General features: G+C 46.4%; 1 protein-coding gene and 1 long non-coding RNA gene across 3 annotated transcripts in view; one reads left to right on the forward strand and one right to left on the reverse strand.

Moving 5' to 3' along the window:
* Nucleotides 1-192: 192 nt before the first annotated feature.
* The window catches only part of LOC140420082 (uncharacterized), a 37,346-nt gene continuing 23,979 nt past the window's right edge, over nucleotides 193-13,559 (forward strand). The window contains exon 1 of the mRNA XM_072504106.1: nucleotides 193-296. The gene's annotated coding sequence lies outside the window, so the exon portion shown is untranslated. The remainder of the gene's footprint in view (nucleotides 297-13,559) is intronic.
* Nucleotides 886-11,333, reverse strand: LOC140420085 (uncharacterized). Of its 2 annotated transcripts, XR_011946179.1 has the most exons (3): nucleotides 11,052-11,333; nucleotides 8,621-8,747; nucleotides 886-3,040 (listed from the first exon to the last, which is right to left on the reverse strand). It is a non-coding gene; the product is annotated as an uncharacterized lncRNA (long non-coding RNA). The 2 variants fall into 2 exon arrangements; XR_011946178.1 differs by lacking the exon at nucleotides 11,052-11,333 and having other exon boundaries at nucleotides 8,621-8,874.

The following is a 13,559-nucleotide window of genomic DNA, read 5'->3' on the forward strand; positions in this document are numbered from 1 at the left end:
GTTCCCCCTCCTCGAGACAAGATTTCCAGACAACCGGCTGACAGCTCCGGCCAGAGCGAGAAGCCTCTCGGTGATTTCCCCTCCTCCCGGCCCGGGACTGCGCATGTCCAAGAGAGAGAGGAGAGGCTGCGCATGTGCGAGGAAAAGCTCACCCCCTGACCTTCCCGATGAGGTGTTGACCAATGAGAAGAGTTAGGACCGGAAGGACTCTGCTCCTCCAGCCAATCAACGCGAGCTCTGTGTGAATGGTGATTGAGCTTCACACAGACTGAAACCTCCTCCTGTTTCCGACACCTGTGAGTAAAACACTTTCTTTTCTCTCCCTTTCCATTTCTTTTCTCATTCTGACCTTCAATTGGTCACGTGCAGCAACTGAAGGGAAAGGAAGTGAATCCAGGGAGGGTGCAGACTCTGGAAGGCTTGGCCCAGGACAGGCGTAGCAGGGGGTGGATGGGGAGTGGAGCTCCCTCTGCGCTGTCTCCATCAAGCGCAGGCTCTCGGAGGGCCAGGTCGGCGTTTGCGGAATGGAGGAAGGAGGGGAGCTGGATATGTTACTGAAAGCGGCAGGTCGGATTGGGGCCAGGGTTGGAATTCTAACGGAAGGCCGCGCCCGCCGCCTGCAGCCCGGGGTGGGTTGGTGGTGGGTTGCTGCTGCTCCTGGAGGCTCCGGGGGTTGGTCCCCTTGGACGGTCGGGATAGACTCTGGGACTTTCCAGCCTTTTACTGACTGTTGCCTACATGTTGCTTTTCGTGAGTTTCGGCTGGAAGGTCTCGAGGGCCGGAGGTCACGACATGGAACGTGTAATTTGGTGAACTTTTTGGGGGCATTGTATTGTCAAAGTTAATATTTTCCTGCTTCTGTGGTAGAAAAATTCAACACACTCGTTACGACAGAATAACAAGCTTTATTTTCGAAAACAACTGCTTGCAGTAATGGCTGAAACTTGAAGTCAGAGGGCAGTCAACAAAACTGCTCAGTCTGTCACAAGTTCTGCGCTTTTTGCAGAGAATTAGCTCAATATTTATACATTAACTTTATCATGATTATATGACAACAGTATGGTCAGGAGTTTGAGCGGAAATACAAACGGAAGCAAGACCAGACCATGTTTGGCCATATCACTCATACCATTATTTAGTCCTCGGAGGGAACATTGAAACGTCAGAATAGACTTGTTTTTTCCTGAATTATCTTTGTTTTAAATTCCTCCGGCCCTGGGTTATGACGAGTTAGTTTTATCAGGAGTTGCCGAGGTCCGGTGTTTTGGAATGGCTTGATCTTTTCAGACTTCAAGTTATGCAGAGTTGGCCCATGGCCATACTAGTCTGAAAATAGTTAGGGCAGAATTCTTTACCTGGGCCTGGGGAGCTGGAATGAGTAGTTTCAGTCAATCTGGTATTGTATCAAACCTTTTGACCAATCTTCCCATTGACCAGTTTTCTCATCATGCCATTACTTAATTCGTACCATAACACATTCCCTCCTTTTGTCATATCATGACAACTAGTTAAATAGGTATATCCATGACTCGTTTGAAAATGCATTTACACAAGCAACCAAGAAATCCTAACCCGAGTAGAATTGGGAGTAGTAGAATGAAGGCCTTAAAGATCCAATCAAATAATCCGTGACCCAACCATCCTTGCCAACCCGGCGGGCTATAGTCATGAAATTCACTGCCAATCTCTTGAATTTGAGCAGCCTGTCTCTTAATATGGTCGGCCAGGTTAGTGATATTTTCAGAGCCATCTGGAATATAAGTACAGCACTCCTGACCTATGATAGCGCACGTTCCTCCCTGAGAGACTAACAGATAATCCAAAGCCAGTCGATTTTGTAATGCCACGGTCCGGACAGCTACTAGCTCAGCTGAGACCTCAGCCAGTGCCTATCCAGCTTCCCTGGCTTCTGCTGCCATTACGTTCGCCAGTTGTTCCAATGCTGTGGCCATGTGGATCAGTTCGTCGGATGCCTTGCCCATTTCGTACAAGGGAAAGGCCATCATAAAGAACTGCTCTGTTTCAGAAATAGTCCTTTTTGCTCGCGAGGGGGAGTGCTTAAGGCTGGGTAGGTGACGCATTTGAGGTATAACATATCCCAAAAAGCAGGATCCTGTCCAATCAATGGGGAGCCATGGATATGCCGCATATAAAATAGGTTCCATTATAGGCCGTAAAATCATCAGCTGATGTCATCCAGGGGATTGGGGATGTCTGTCCCCATGAAATGTTAGAGGTTATATTCCATACCTTGGACCAATCACAGTTAAACATGCCCTTGTTGGATATGCCTGGTACCGGTCCTTGCCAGTCAACTGTAAGGTTGCATCTACTTTGCCCCATTAACTTTCCTTTCCCTGATTTATTAAAACACATGGAACCTTGAACATTATACGAGTGGACAGTGAGGGAGGGTGGAGTCAAGGCATGATTATAGGTAGGTTGATACGAAGCTGAAAATTTAGTCGTGTCATAGCCAGCAGATCTCCATATTTCCATATCCCCCCTACCTCCCCTGCTCCCTGTTTGATTTTGTCGTAAAATCCATTCAACCATCTCTGCGATATGAAAGGGGAGGGATTGGAGAGGTATTCCTTCCCTCGAATGGACAGGGATGTGGGTACAAACCCAACACTTGCTTACGTTCAATTGTTCGGCATAAAGATATGACATATATAAATAGGTATTGGAAGGCAGGTCTCGTTGAGGTCGTTTTTTTTTACTACCGAGTGGCCATTAAGGCTAAATAGTCCAGAGAGTCCAAAAATTATAATGAAGATCTTCATCCTGTGTTCTCGTCTGGGTTGGAGACTATCTTCTGGCAATCGATTAGGTGTATCCAACTTGAACGTCCTTCAAGTTTGACGGTGGTTGGTGTAGTCAGCAGCACGAGGAAGGGTCTGCTCCAGCGTTGTCCTAGTTTCTTTCTGTCCCAGTTTTTCACCAACACGTGGTCTCCGGGTTTGATCACTGGATATCGAGGGACGGCTGTCCCTGCCGTTACTGGGAGATGTGCCTGTTTTACCTGTGAGTGGAGAAACTTCAGAGAAAGTGTTAATTGCTTCAAATAATTCTGCATTTGTTCCCCCATCACATGGAGGTCTACTCCCTCTAGGGGTTTTTCATGGGCATCCCAGGGAGTCCTCATTGGCCGACCATAGACTATCTCTGCAGCTGACAGTCCGGTCCGCAAATGGGGAGTCACTCGCATGTGGAACAGTGCCAAGGGTAATACTTTTAGCCAATTTAACCCAGTTTCTTCAGTTAATTTAGATAATTTGTCTTTTAAAGTCCCGTTGGCTCTTTCCACAATTCCTGCAGCCTGCGGGTGATACGCGCAGTGCAGTTGCTGTTTAATTACGAGTGCTTCGCACAATTCAGTATTGATTCGAGCCACAAAATGTGGTCCATTGTCTGAGCTCACCATTTTGGGTGCCCCAAAATGAGGAATGACTTCCGTTAACAACAACTTCACCACCGTATGTGCCGTACATTTAGTGGTGGGGAAGGCTTCAATCAATTTACTAAACACATCGATTATGACTAAACAATATTTATAGCACTGTGCTTTTGGCAATTCGATAAAATCAAGCTGTATACAGGCAAAAGGGCCATCTGGCAAGGGAGTGGTTCCTGGAGGGCATTTAATGCTTTTACCCATATTATGCTTCATGCAAATAACGCATCGATCCAGCCGCATTTGTGCTGCTGTATTCAGATCTGGGTGCCACCAAGTTTTCAGGAGTAGCTGTACCATTCCCTCCTTGCCAAGATGGGTACAAGAATGCAAATAATCAATAAGTATCGGCAATAAAGAATTCGGAATACAAACTTGACCAACGGGAGTAAGCCAGAGGTCTCGTGTCAAGGAGTGTGAACACCCTATTGACTTCCATAGTGTGCGCTCGGAATCAGAGGCGTCCCTCTGTAAATTTTGAACTTCAGTTATCTCTGGCATGCCCTTCGTTCCTAATGCAGGTACCTGGTTTAGAGCCTGATTAGCCCCACTGGGAACAATCAGAGAGGCTGATATAGCCGCAGCCTTAGCAGCCGAATCAGCACTGGCATTTCCTAATTGAACAGGAGTGTCCCCCTTTGTGTGCGCAGCACATTTAATAATTGCCAATTGATGGAAAACTGAATAGCATCGAGGAGATTTTTAACCCAAAGAGCATTTTGAATGGGAGCTCCCGCTGAGATGAGAAAGCCTCGCTGTTGCCAGAGACGACCAAAATCGTGGGTCACGCCAAAGGCATACCTAGAATCAGTGTAAACATTAGTACTTTTATCTGTGGCCAAAATACATGCTCGAGTAAGGGCAAATAGCTCGGTTTTTTGTGCGGAGACAGGGGTCTCGAAGGCTGCTGCTTCCTGCACGTCAGTGTCGGTTACCACGGCATATCCCGACTGTGGGATGCCAGTGAGAGAAATGGAGGAACTGCCATCAACATAAAAAATTAGATCTGGATTATCAATAGGCCGGTCCGTTAAATCTGGGCGAGGCGCGTTAAGGAAGTGATTCTGAAACAAACAGTCGTGTGGCGGGTCCGCAAGGTTATCGGGGGGATGTTCGAGGAACACAGCATGATTTAAGGTAAGAACAGTAATGAAAAGAGAGATAGGGGTTTTGCAATAGTGAAACCTCATAGCGGCTCAAGCGGGCTTGAGTCAGATGCTGGGTTTGCTGAGATGTTAGGAGAGCCACAGGTATGCACTTGTACTGGCTGGTGAAGGGTCAGATTAGAGGCTGCCTGTGCTAACAAATGGACAGCCGTAAGAATTTGGGTGCAGGGAGGTAGACCGCAAGCTACAGGATCCAATTTGGTAGAATAGTAGGCGACCGGGCGGCTCCGGTCACCGTGTTCTTGTGTTAGAACACCAGTGGCACATTCATCAAGAACATTAACGTACAACTGAAAGGGTCTGTCATACATAGGTCGTCCTAGCGCTGGGGCGGTAGCCAGGGTGCTTTTGAGTGTAACAAAAGATTACTTTGCTGAATCAGGAAGTTCACACTTAAGAGGAGCATTTTGAGAGGAGTATGGAGTTAAATCTTTAGTATGGACAGTAACATTCGGAATCCATTGTCTGCAAAAGTACACCAATCCTAAAAAGGCTCGCACCTGCTTGGGTGATGTAGGAAATGGGGTCTGCAGTATAGGAGTAATGTGTTCCTGTGTAAGGGAGCGATCAGAAGCACTTATTAGGACACCCAAAAAATTTGACCTGCCGTTGGCCTTTATGAACTTTAGTGGGCGGGATCCCATATCCCCATGAATGGAGACGGTTATGAGCAGGTAAATGGTGTCACGCTGGTTAGCGTTGAAGTCAGGGCTGGCAAGGAGTAAGTCATCAACATATTGGATGATGGTGGAGCCACCAGGAGTTGATAATGTCACTAACGGGGAGTGCAATGCTTGTGAGGAAAGGGTTGGAGAATGAATGAAGCCCTGTGGGAGCCTAGTCCAAGTGTATTGGTTGCCCTTAAATGTAAAGGCAAACAAATACTGTGATTCAGGGGCGAGGGGTATCACAAAAAAGGCATGTTGTAAATCAACAAGGGTGAAAACAGTCGCTTCCGGTGGGACATTACTAAGGATTGTCGCCGGGTTTGGGACAATAGGATGTAAGGGTTCTACTATCTGATTAATACGTCCGAGGTCTTGGACCAAACGCCATTCAGATGGTCTTCCTATCTTAGGAACTGGCCGCCCATAAATCTGCGGGTAGTTCAGAAGTCGCTGATTGGACTGAACGATGGTGGTGCAATGTGCCAATGAGGACAAATGGGCGTTGAAAATATTCTAAAGTGCCTGCGGGTAGGATTTGACTTCCATTAAAGAAAGGATCAGCTTGTCCTCGCAGTGCAGCTGCCAGAAATCCCAAGGACTTGGCACTGTAGCCTTCGTTCACAGAAAGGGTCATGTGGGGTAACACAAGTCCCGACTGACGCCAGAGGCCATGGGGTAAATTGACAAGAAAGGCAGACCCTTCTTTTCCCTTAGCGAGGCCAACAAAGGAAACGGATTGTAGAGAACCGAGGGCGTCTTGGTAAATGCTCTCCAAATCAGGCGAGCATCCTGTATGATCGTAGCAAAGAGTGACATGTGGATCGGGAATATCTAAGGGAGGTGAAAAGTGGGAGGGATCAAAATCAACCGACCACCACTGAGGAGTAGTGAAAAGGGGAAAATTTAGAAGCTGGGCCTGCGGGATAGCTGTTATAGTAATGCCGTTATCAAGGCAAACAATTTCCACCTGCAAGGGACACAGCAAGTCACGTCCGGCCAGGTTGACACCGAGGACGCGGGTAACTGTGAAAGGGATGCAACACTCCCGGCCCTCAAATTGAACAGAGAGCGGCTTCGTAAGCAGATAAACAGCACCTTCCCCCATGAAACCAGCAAGTTCCACATGCTTATCAGAAAGGGGAAAGCAATGTTTCTGAATTAATGTCCAGTCTAGCGTAGAATGAGTTGCGCTGGTGTTAGTCAGGAAGGGGATAGGCACGCCCTCTATGTAAATCGTGGCGGTGGGCTCGTTAGAGTGGTCTGTTGAGAAGACCGGAAAGTTTGATCTGGCTAGTCAGTAGGGGTTAGAGGTAGTAAAGGGTGTCTGCCGACGGGGTTGAAATCTACCTTGCTGTCGGGGTGTTGGACAATCCCTAGCGTAGAGGCCGGTACGTTGACAGTTGAAGCAAGTGACATTATATTTGGCAGGAGGACGACGCGGAGGAGCGCTGTCAAAATCCTCCGTGTGTGGAGTGAAGAGGGAAGGAGCCTGTGAGCGGTAACCAAATTCAGGAGGGTCCGTGCAATCTGGGCGATAGTAACGTGAATCTGTCTGAGAGTTCTGACCTTTAGGAGCTCTTCTTTGAGAGGGAAGTTGGATGAATTCGGATTTAATTTTGGGTGAAGTGTCTTTGTAACAGGTCTCATGATTATGGCCATTGCTCCAATAATAAGACACAGCACGTTTCATTTGAGGTTTAGAATTGTCAGACCAGCCCATGTTATTAGTTTTAATCCTGGATGCTACGCGGTCAGGCAAAACCTGCATTAATAGTGCATTAAATTGGGGAGACTGTGTGCCTGCATTGAAAGCAATGTCCCTGGAGTAAAGAGTGTACACGCCACAAAAGCGGTCAACAAATTCTGGACCATCTTCCTTAGAAGTGGGGGTACATTCAAGGAGTTTGGCGATGTCAACGGGTTTACGGAGAGCCCGGTTTAGCGCAGGGAACATTAAAGTACGCTGATCGTCCTCCGTTTGGTGAGAGGCGCTGAAGGCCGTCCACGTGTCCCCATGAAGTCCTAATTCATTTCTTCATCTTTTCCCTAATTCTGGGGGAAGGGATGAATAAATCCGAGAATATTGATCACGTGCGGTAGCACCGTACATGGTCGCAGTTCTCCTCAAAAACTCAGTGAACCACTCTGGGTCCTCTTTGCAGGAGGGACATTGGGCCATGATCAAACATAGCTCATGGGGTTTAAAAGCCTGCCACAACTCAATGAATGGGTCGTCATTATCACCAGCATGGGGGTTAATAACACTCCTAATGGGATAATTTGCAGGGGGAGGTGGTGGCGGAAAAGTTTCCTCCTCCTTAGGTTGGAGTGATTAATCAAGAAAAGCCTGATTAACAGAGGTGAAGGGTTGTTCCATATTAACGGCTTGCATCTGCGACCGAGTGCGTGTTGCTATGGGGGATGCGTTAGCAGGAGTTTCATTGGCAGTGGGATCATATGGGGGAGTCTGGACTTGGGACAGTGGAATTGTAGGGTCTGTGTGTGCAGGATGAGGGTGGGGTCCAGGGGTTAAATCCTCCTCCTCTTCCGTATCGCCTGAATAGGGAAACATCGGCATGCCAGAGTAACTGGGAGGATCCTCCTTTCGTTTAATCTGCTTGGCTAGCCCTCTCTGCCAATTGGTTGGAGATTTTTTATTTTCGCCCTGTTTATGCTTTCTATCCCAAAGTTCACATTCCAATTTTAAAGTCTCCCAATTCTTTGCTTTACCATCCACACAATCATCAATCCCTTTTCTACAGGCATTATCTCTCCAACTCATTAATAGTGATTGTTCGTGGCGCTTAGTGGACTAAGATTTAAAACTTCCACTTAAAACCGGCGTTTCTCTGCCAAATGATTTTCTCAGCAGAAATGCAATTATCGTAGTTCCAAGTGCCCCCTAGTGGCCAAATATCGTTACCCAATTTATTGTTCAGCGCTGCAAAAAGTTTTCGGAAATTACGTTCGTGAGAAGGGTTTTCAGAACACATGAAAAATAGAGGGGAATTGCCCCTGGTTTTGTCTAAACTCTGTCCCATAATGTCAATAAAATGTGCCCCTGGCAATCAAAAAAAATCCCTGGTACCAAATCAAATTTCAGGGTCCCTGACCCAAATTGTATAGAGGTCCCTGACCCAAATTTAAACCTGTAAAACAAGCAAGAGGTCCCTGACCTAATTGGGGTTCCTGACCCGCAGTACTCTACTAACAATTTAATAAGTACAATTTAGATTCGAGCACCGTCACCTGTTTAGTTAGTTCCGTCAGGGATGAGGGGTCGAACCACTAATCCGAGAGAGAGAGAGAGAGACCAAGGTTAATCTTACCTTGTGCTGGCGTCTGTCTCTTTCCTCCGGGTCTGGCTCGATCACTTCTTCAGTCCCCCACGGAATTCACTCAGGATATTGGTAACTACTCGCTTGCGCCAAATTGTGAAAGTCAATATTTTCGCTTCTGTGCGAGAAAAATTCAAGACAGAATAACAAGCTTTATTTTCGAAAACAACTGCTTGCAGTAATGGCTGAAACTTGAAGTCAGAGAGAAGTAAACAAAACTGCTCAGTCTGTCACAAGTTCCGCGCTTTGCGGAGAATTAAGTTAATATTTTATACATTAACTTTATCAAGATTATGTGACAACAATATGGTCAGGAGTTTAATCGGAAATACAAACGGAAGCAAAGACCAGACCATGTTTGGTCATATCACTCATACCATTATTTTTAGTCCTCGGAGGGAACATTGAAAGGTCAGAATAGATTTGTTTCTTCCTGAACTATCTTTGTTTTAAATTCCTCCGGCACTGGGTTATGCCGAGTTAGTTTTATCAGGAGTTGCCAAGGTCCAGTGTTTTGGAATGACTCGACCTTCGCTGATCTTGTCAGACTTCAAGTTATGCAGAGTTGGCCCATGGCCATACAGCTCTGAAAATGGTTAGGGCAGCATTCTTTACCTGGGCCTGGGGAGCTGGAATGAGTAGCTTCAGTCTATCTGGTATTGTATCAAACCTTTTGACCAGTCTTCCCATTGACCAGTTTTCCCATCATGCCATTACTTAATTCGTACCATATCACAGAGAGGCCATTCAACTGTTCTGTGTGTGGGAAGGGATTCACTCAGTTATCCTACCTGAAGATACACCAGCAATTTCACACTGGGGAGAAACTTTTCCCCTGTTCCGTGTGTGGGAAGGGATTTACTCAGTAATCCCACCTGAAGATACACCAGCGGGTTCACACTGGGGAGAGACCTTTCCCTTGCTTTATGTGTGAGAAGGGATTCACTCAGTTATCCCACCTGCAGACACACCAACGTGTTCATACTGGAGAGAAACCATTCACCTGCTCACAGTGTGGGAAGGGCTTCAGTCACTCATCCAACCTGCTAAAGCACGAGCGAATTCACACAGGGGAGAGGCTGTTCACCTGTTCCAAGTGTGGGAGAGGATTCAGTCAGTCATCTAACCTGCTAAAGCATGAGAGAGTTCACACCGGGGAGAGGCCGTTCACCTGCTCTGACTGTGGGAAAGGATTCACTCAGTTATCCAACCTCCAAATACACCAGCAAGTTCACAAATGATTGTTTGATTTATGGGGTACAGGTTGTTTTTAATAAATCTCCACTCCAAATCTTGTAAATAAAGTTACAAGACTTAACCATCCAGCCAGTATGAACTGGTAAATGCAAAAGATTCATTAACTGTTAAGAGGTTGAAAAGTAACAAGTTAAAAAGATTTTTAAAATGAAAGTTTTAATTAAAAGTACATCACCACCAAGAATGGAAAGGTATATGTATCTGTGTTAACTGGTCTACTTTCGAAAGTGTTTTTTAAAATGTTTTTCAAAATGTACAGTAGCTGAGCTGATGGGATGGCTCCAACTGGTCACATTCTGGTTTCTGGTCGTTTCTGAGCAGTTTCAAAGTGAACGAAGGCTAACGGCTCAAACATCCTGGAATGTAACACACCTTGCATCACATGAACATTCCAGCCAAGCTAACACACTGTCCCAGCAGACTGGCTGTCTGCCCAGCCAGTTCCCCACAAGGGCATCTGGCTGCAAGTCCCAACCTCCAATAATGTTGCCAACGGCCTCAACAGTAACTGTTCCAACACAGAGGTTTCAACAAGGGGGCCACATTTAGTCAACCTGTAACCAGTGTCTCCAAGAACAAAAGGAACCCGGATAGCAACTGAACACCTCAAGTTTCCAGCCCTGGGAAAATACATCCTCTGTCCAACATTTCGGAGGAATGGTGGGAGCTATGTCACATGACCTTCCCCAAGTTGCTCGCACTTGTAATATTGTCCTGTGGAACTGAACTCAGGCAGTCGCTGCAGGATCTCTGAAGGAAACAGTAGCTCCAGGCAAGCTGCCTGCACTGTCCACGTCTTACCATCAAGCCTGTGGCAGCAGTAAGAACTCTGACCCTCATCAAAACTGCAAAGGGCTGAAACATTGGAACTTGTGCCTCCCAGGCTGACTCACACTCCGTGTCTTCCCCCATTGTCAAAGTCTCACTGCTGGAAAGACGGATCTTCCGCAACAGCAAACCTCCCTCTGAAGGAACATTCTATTAGACTTTGGATTCTGGACTCTGGATACATGGAAAACCATAACATGTATTTTATTGTGCCCGGAACCCTTGCCTTTTTCCTTATTCCCCGTTTGTTGTGTGAGTGTAAAAGGGGGTGGACGTTGTTAACCCCCTCTTGCCTCCATGCATGTAAAAATAAACCAACCTCTTTATTTCGCCTTACCTTGAGTTTCCCATGCAAGTTATTCACAGAGAATTGAAACACCCCAAATTTAAGGGTTGGGCAAATCCACCATTTATAAAGGGGGAAATCCACAGCAATGTGATTGACTCTCAAATGTCCTCTGAAATGGAGGGCAGTTAGGGATGGGCAATAAATGCTGGTCCGGCCAGCGACACCCACATCCTGTAAATGAATAAAAGAAAAATTAGCGAGAGTTCAAAAGAAAGTGAGTCAGAGAACATAGAAGTTACAGAGAGTTTGTCAAGATTGGATGGTATTTATTTTAATCAAGGAGTCTTAAAACGTGTGGGTATGATGTAATTGTCATGGGAGAATCCATGGAATCCCTACGGTGCAGAAGGAGGCCATTCAGCCCATCCAGTCTGCACCAGCCCTCCAACGGAGCACCCTAATTCAGCCCATTCCCCAGTCCTACCCCCGTACCCCCATCTAATCTGCACATCTTTGGACTGTGGGAGGAAACCGGAGCACCAGAGGAAACCCACACATACAGGGAGAACGTGCAAACTCCACATAGACAGCCACCCTAGACCAGAATCGAACTTTATTCCCTGGCGCTGTGAGGTAGCAATCTTATTCTGAATGAAAATGGACTATTTGCATGCCAAACCTCGTGAGCAGCAAGCAATAAGACAGAGCTAAACGATTAGATCTAAGCTGCCACTAACATTTGAGCAACACAGGTGCCAGGCAATGACCGTCACCATCATGAGAGACTCTAACCACCTCCCATGACATTCAATGGCATTACCATCGCTGAATCCCCCACTATCAACATCTTGGGGGTTACCCTTGACCAGAAACTCAACTGGACCAACCAGAGAAATACATTGGACCCCACCCACAAACATTCACTCCCTTTACCACTGTGGCACATTAGCAACAGTGTGTGTACCATCTATAAGATGCACAGCAGGAACTCACCAAGGCTCCTCAGACACACCTTCCAAACCCATGACTACTAACTTATAGAGGGGCAACAGACATGGGAACATCATCACCTGGAAGTTCCCTCCAAACCACACACCATCCTGACTTGTAAATACATCACCTCCCTTCACTGCCCCATTAGCACAGTGAATGTACCAACACTACATGGGTTGCAGCGGTTCAAGAAGGCAGCTCACCACTACCTTCTCAAAGGTAATAAATGCTGGTTCTAGCCAGCAATGCCCACATCCTGTAAATCATTTTTAATTAGAATTTGATTGGCCAATTAAGGGTTTGAGAGAAATATTACTGAGTAAGAACATTCCACTTGTTGGATGGGGTAAAGAGGGAGCTGGATAATTTTTTACATCCATGTTTGATCTGTTCCTTGAAGCATCTGTCCTAATGTACCAGGAACCGAGAACTCACGGCGCTCCTTCAGGAGAAGGAAAGATCGAGTAGATGTTACCCCAAACGGAGCCAGAACAAAATGGGAAAATAACTGAGTGAGGGGTCAGAGGGAGAGTTCTCCCCCTCAAGGTGTGGACTGTAAGATTCCTGGGGGACTCCCTACTTCGGGTTTTCTCACTAATTAGTGAACATTAAATTAAATTCTATGACTGGCTGTGGATTTATTTTGAATTTGATTCTACCATATTATGATCACTGCCTCCTAAGTGTTCCCTTACTTTAAGATCTTTAATCAAGTCTGGCTCATTACATAACACTAAGTCCAGAATGGCCTGTTCCCTCGTGGGCTCCATCACAAGCTGTTCCAAAAAGCCCTCCTGTAAACATTCAATGAATTCCCTTTCCTTGGGTCCACTGGCAGCATTATTTACCCAGTCCACCTGCATATTGAAGTCCCCCATGATCACTGTGACCTTGCCTTTCTGACATGCACTTTCTATTTTGTGGTGCATTTTGTGCCCCCGGTCCTGACCACTGTTAGGAGGCATGTACATAACTCCCATTGTGTTTTTTTTGCCTTTGTGGTTCCTCAACTCTACCCACACAGACTCCACATCATCTGACCCTATGTCGTTTCGTGCTATTGATTTAATTTCATTCCTAATTAACAAGGCAACCCCGCCCCCTCTGCCCACCTCTCTGTCTTTTCGATAGGTTGTGAATCCCTGGATGTTTAAATGCCAGACCTGAACCCCCTGCAACCACGTCTCTGTGATGCCTACCACATCATACCTGCCAGTCACAATCTGGGCCACAAGCTCATCTACCTTGTTCCGTACACTGCGTGCATTTAAATATCGCACCTTTAATTCTCTATTGACTGTCCCTTTTTGTTTTCTTAGTGTGGTGGACCTTGGTTTACTGAGCCTTTCCATACACTGTGTCATATTTTGTGGGATTGGGACTATCGTAACCTCTCCTGAGTTTTGTCTTTTCGTGCTTTTTTGTATCCCTAAGCAGCTACGCTTCCCACTGATTACTTCACCTCTTGGTTCCCTGACTTTCCCTTCCCCCCCCAATCTCTAGTTTAAAGTCCTATTGACCACCCTATTTACTCTTATTGCCAGAATACTGGTCCCAGCTCGG

Source organism: Scyliorhinus torazame, chromosome 5, assembly GCF_047496885.1.
Source record: "Scyliorhinus torazame isolate Kashiwa2021f chromosome 5, sScyTor2.1, whole genome shotgun sequence".
NCBI classification, from domain to species: domain Eukaryota; kingdom Metazoa; phylum Chordata; class Chondrichthyes; order Carcharhiniformes; family Scyliorhinidae; genus Scyliorhinus; species Scyliorhinus torazame.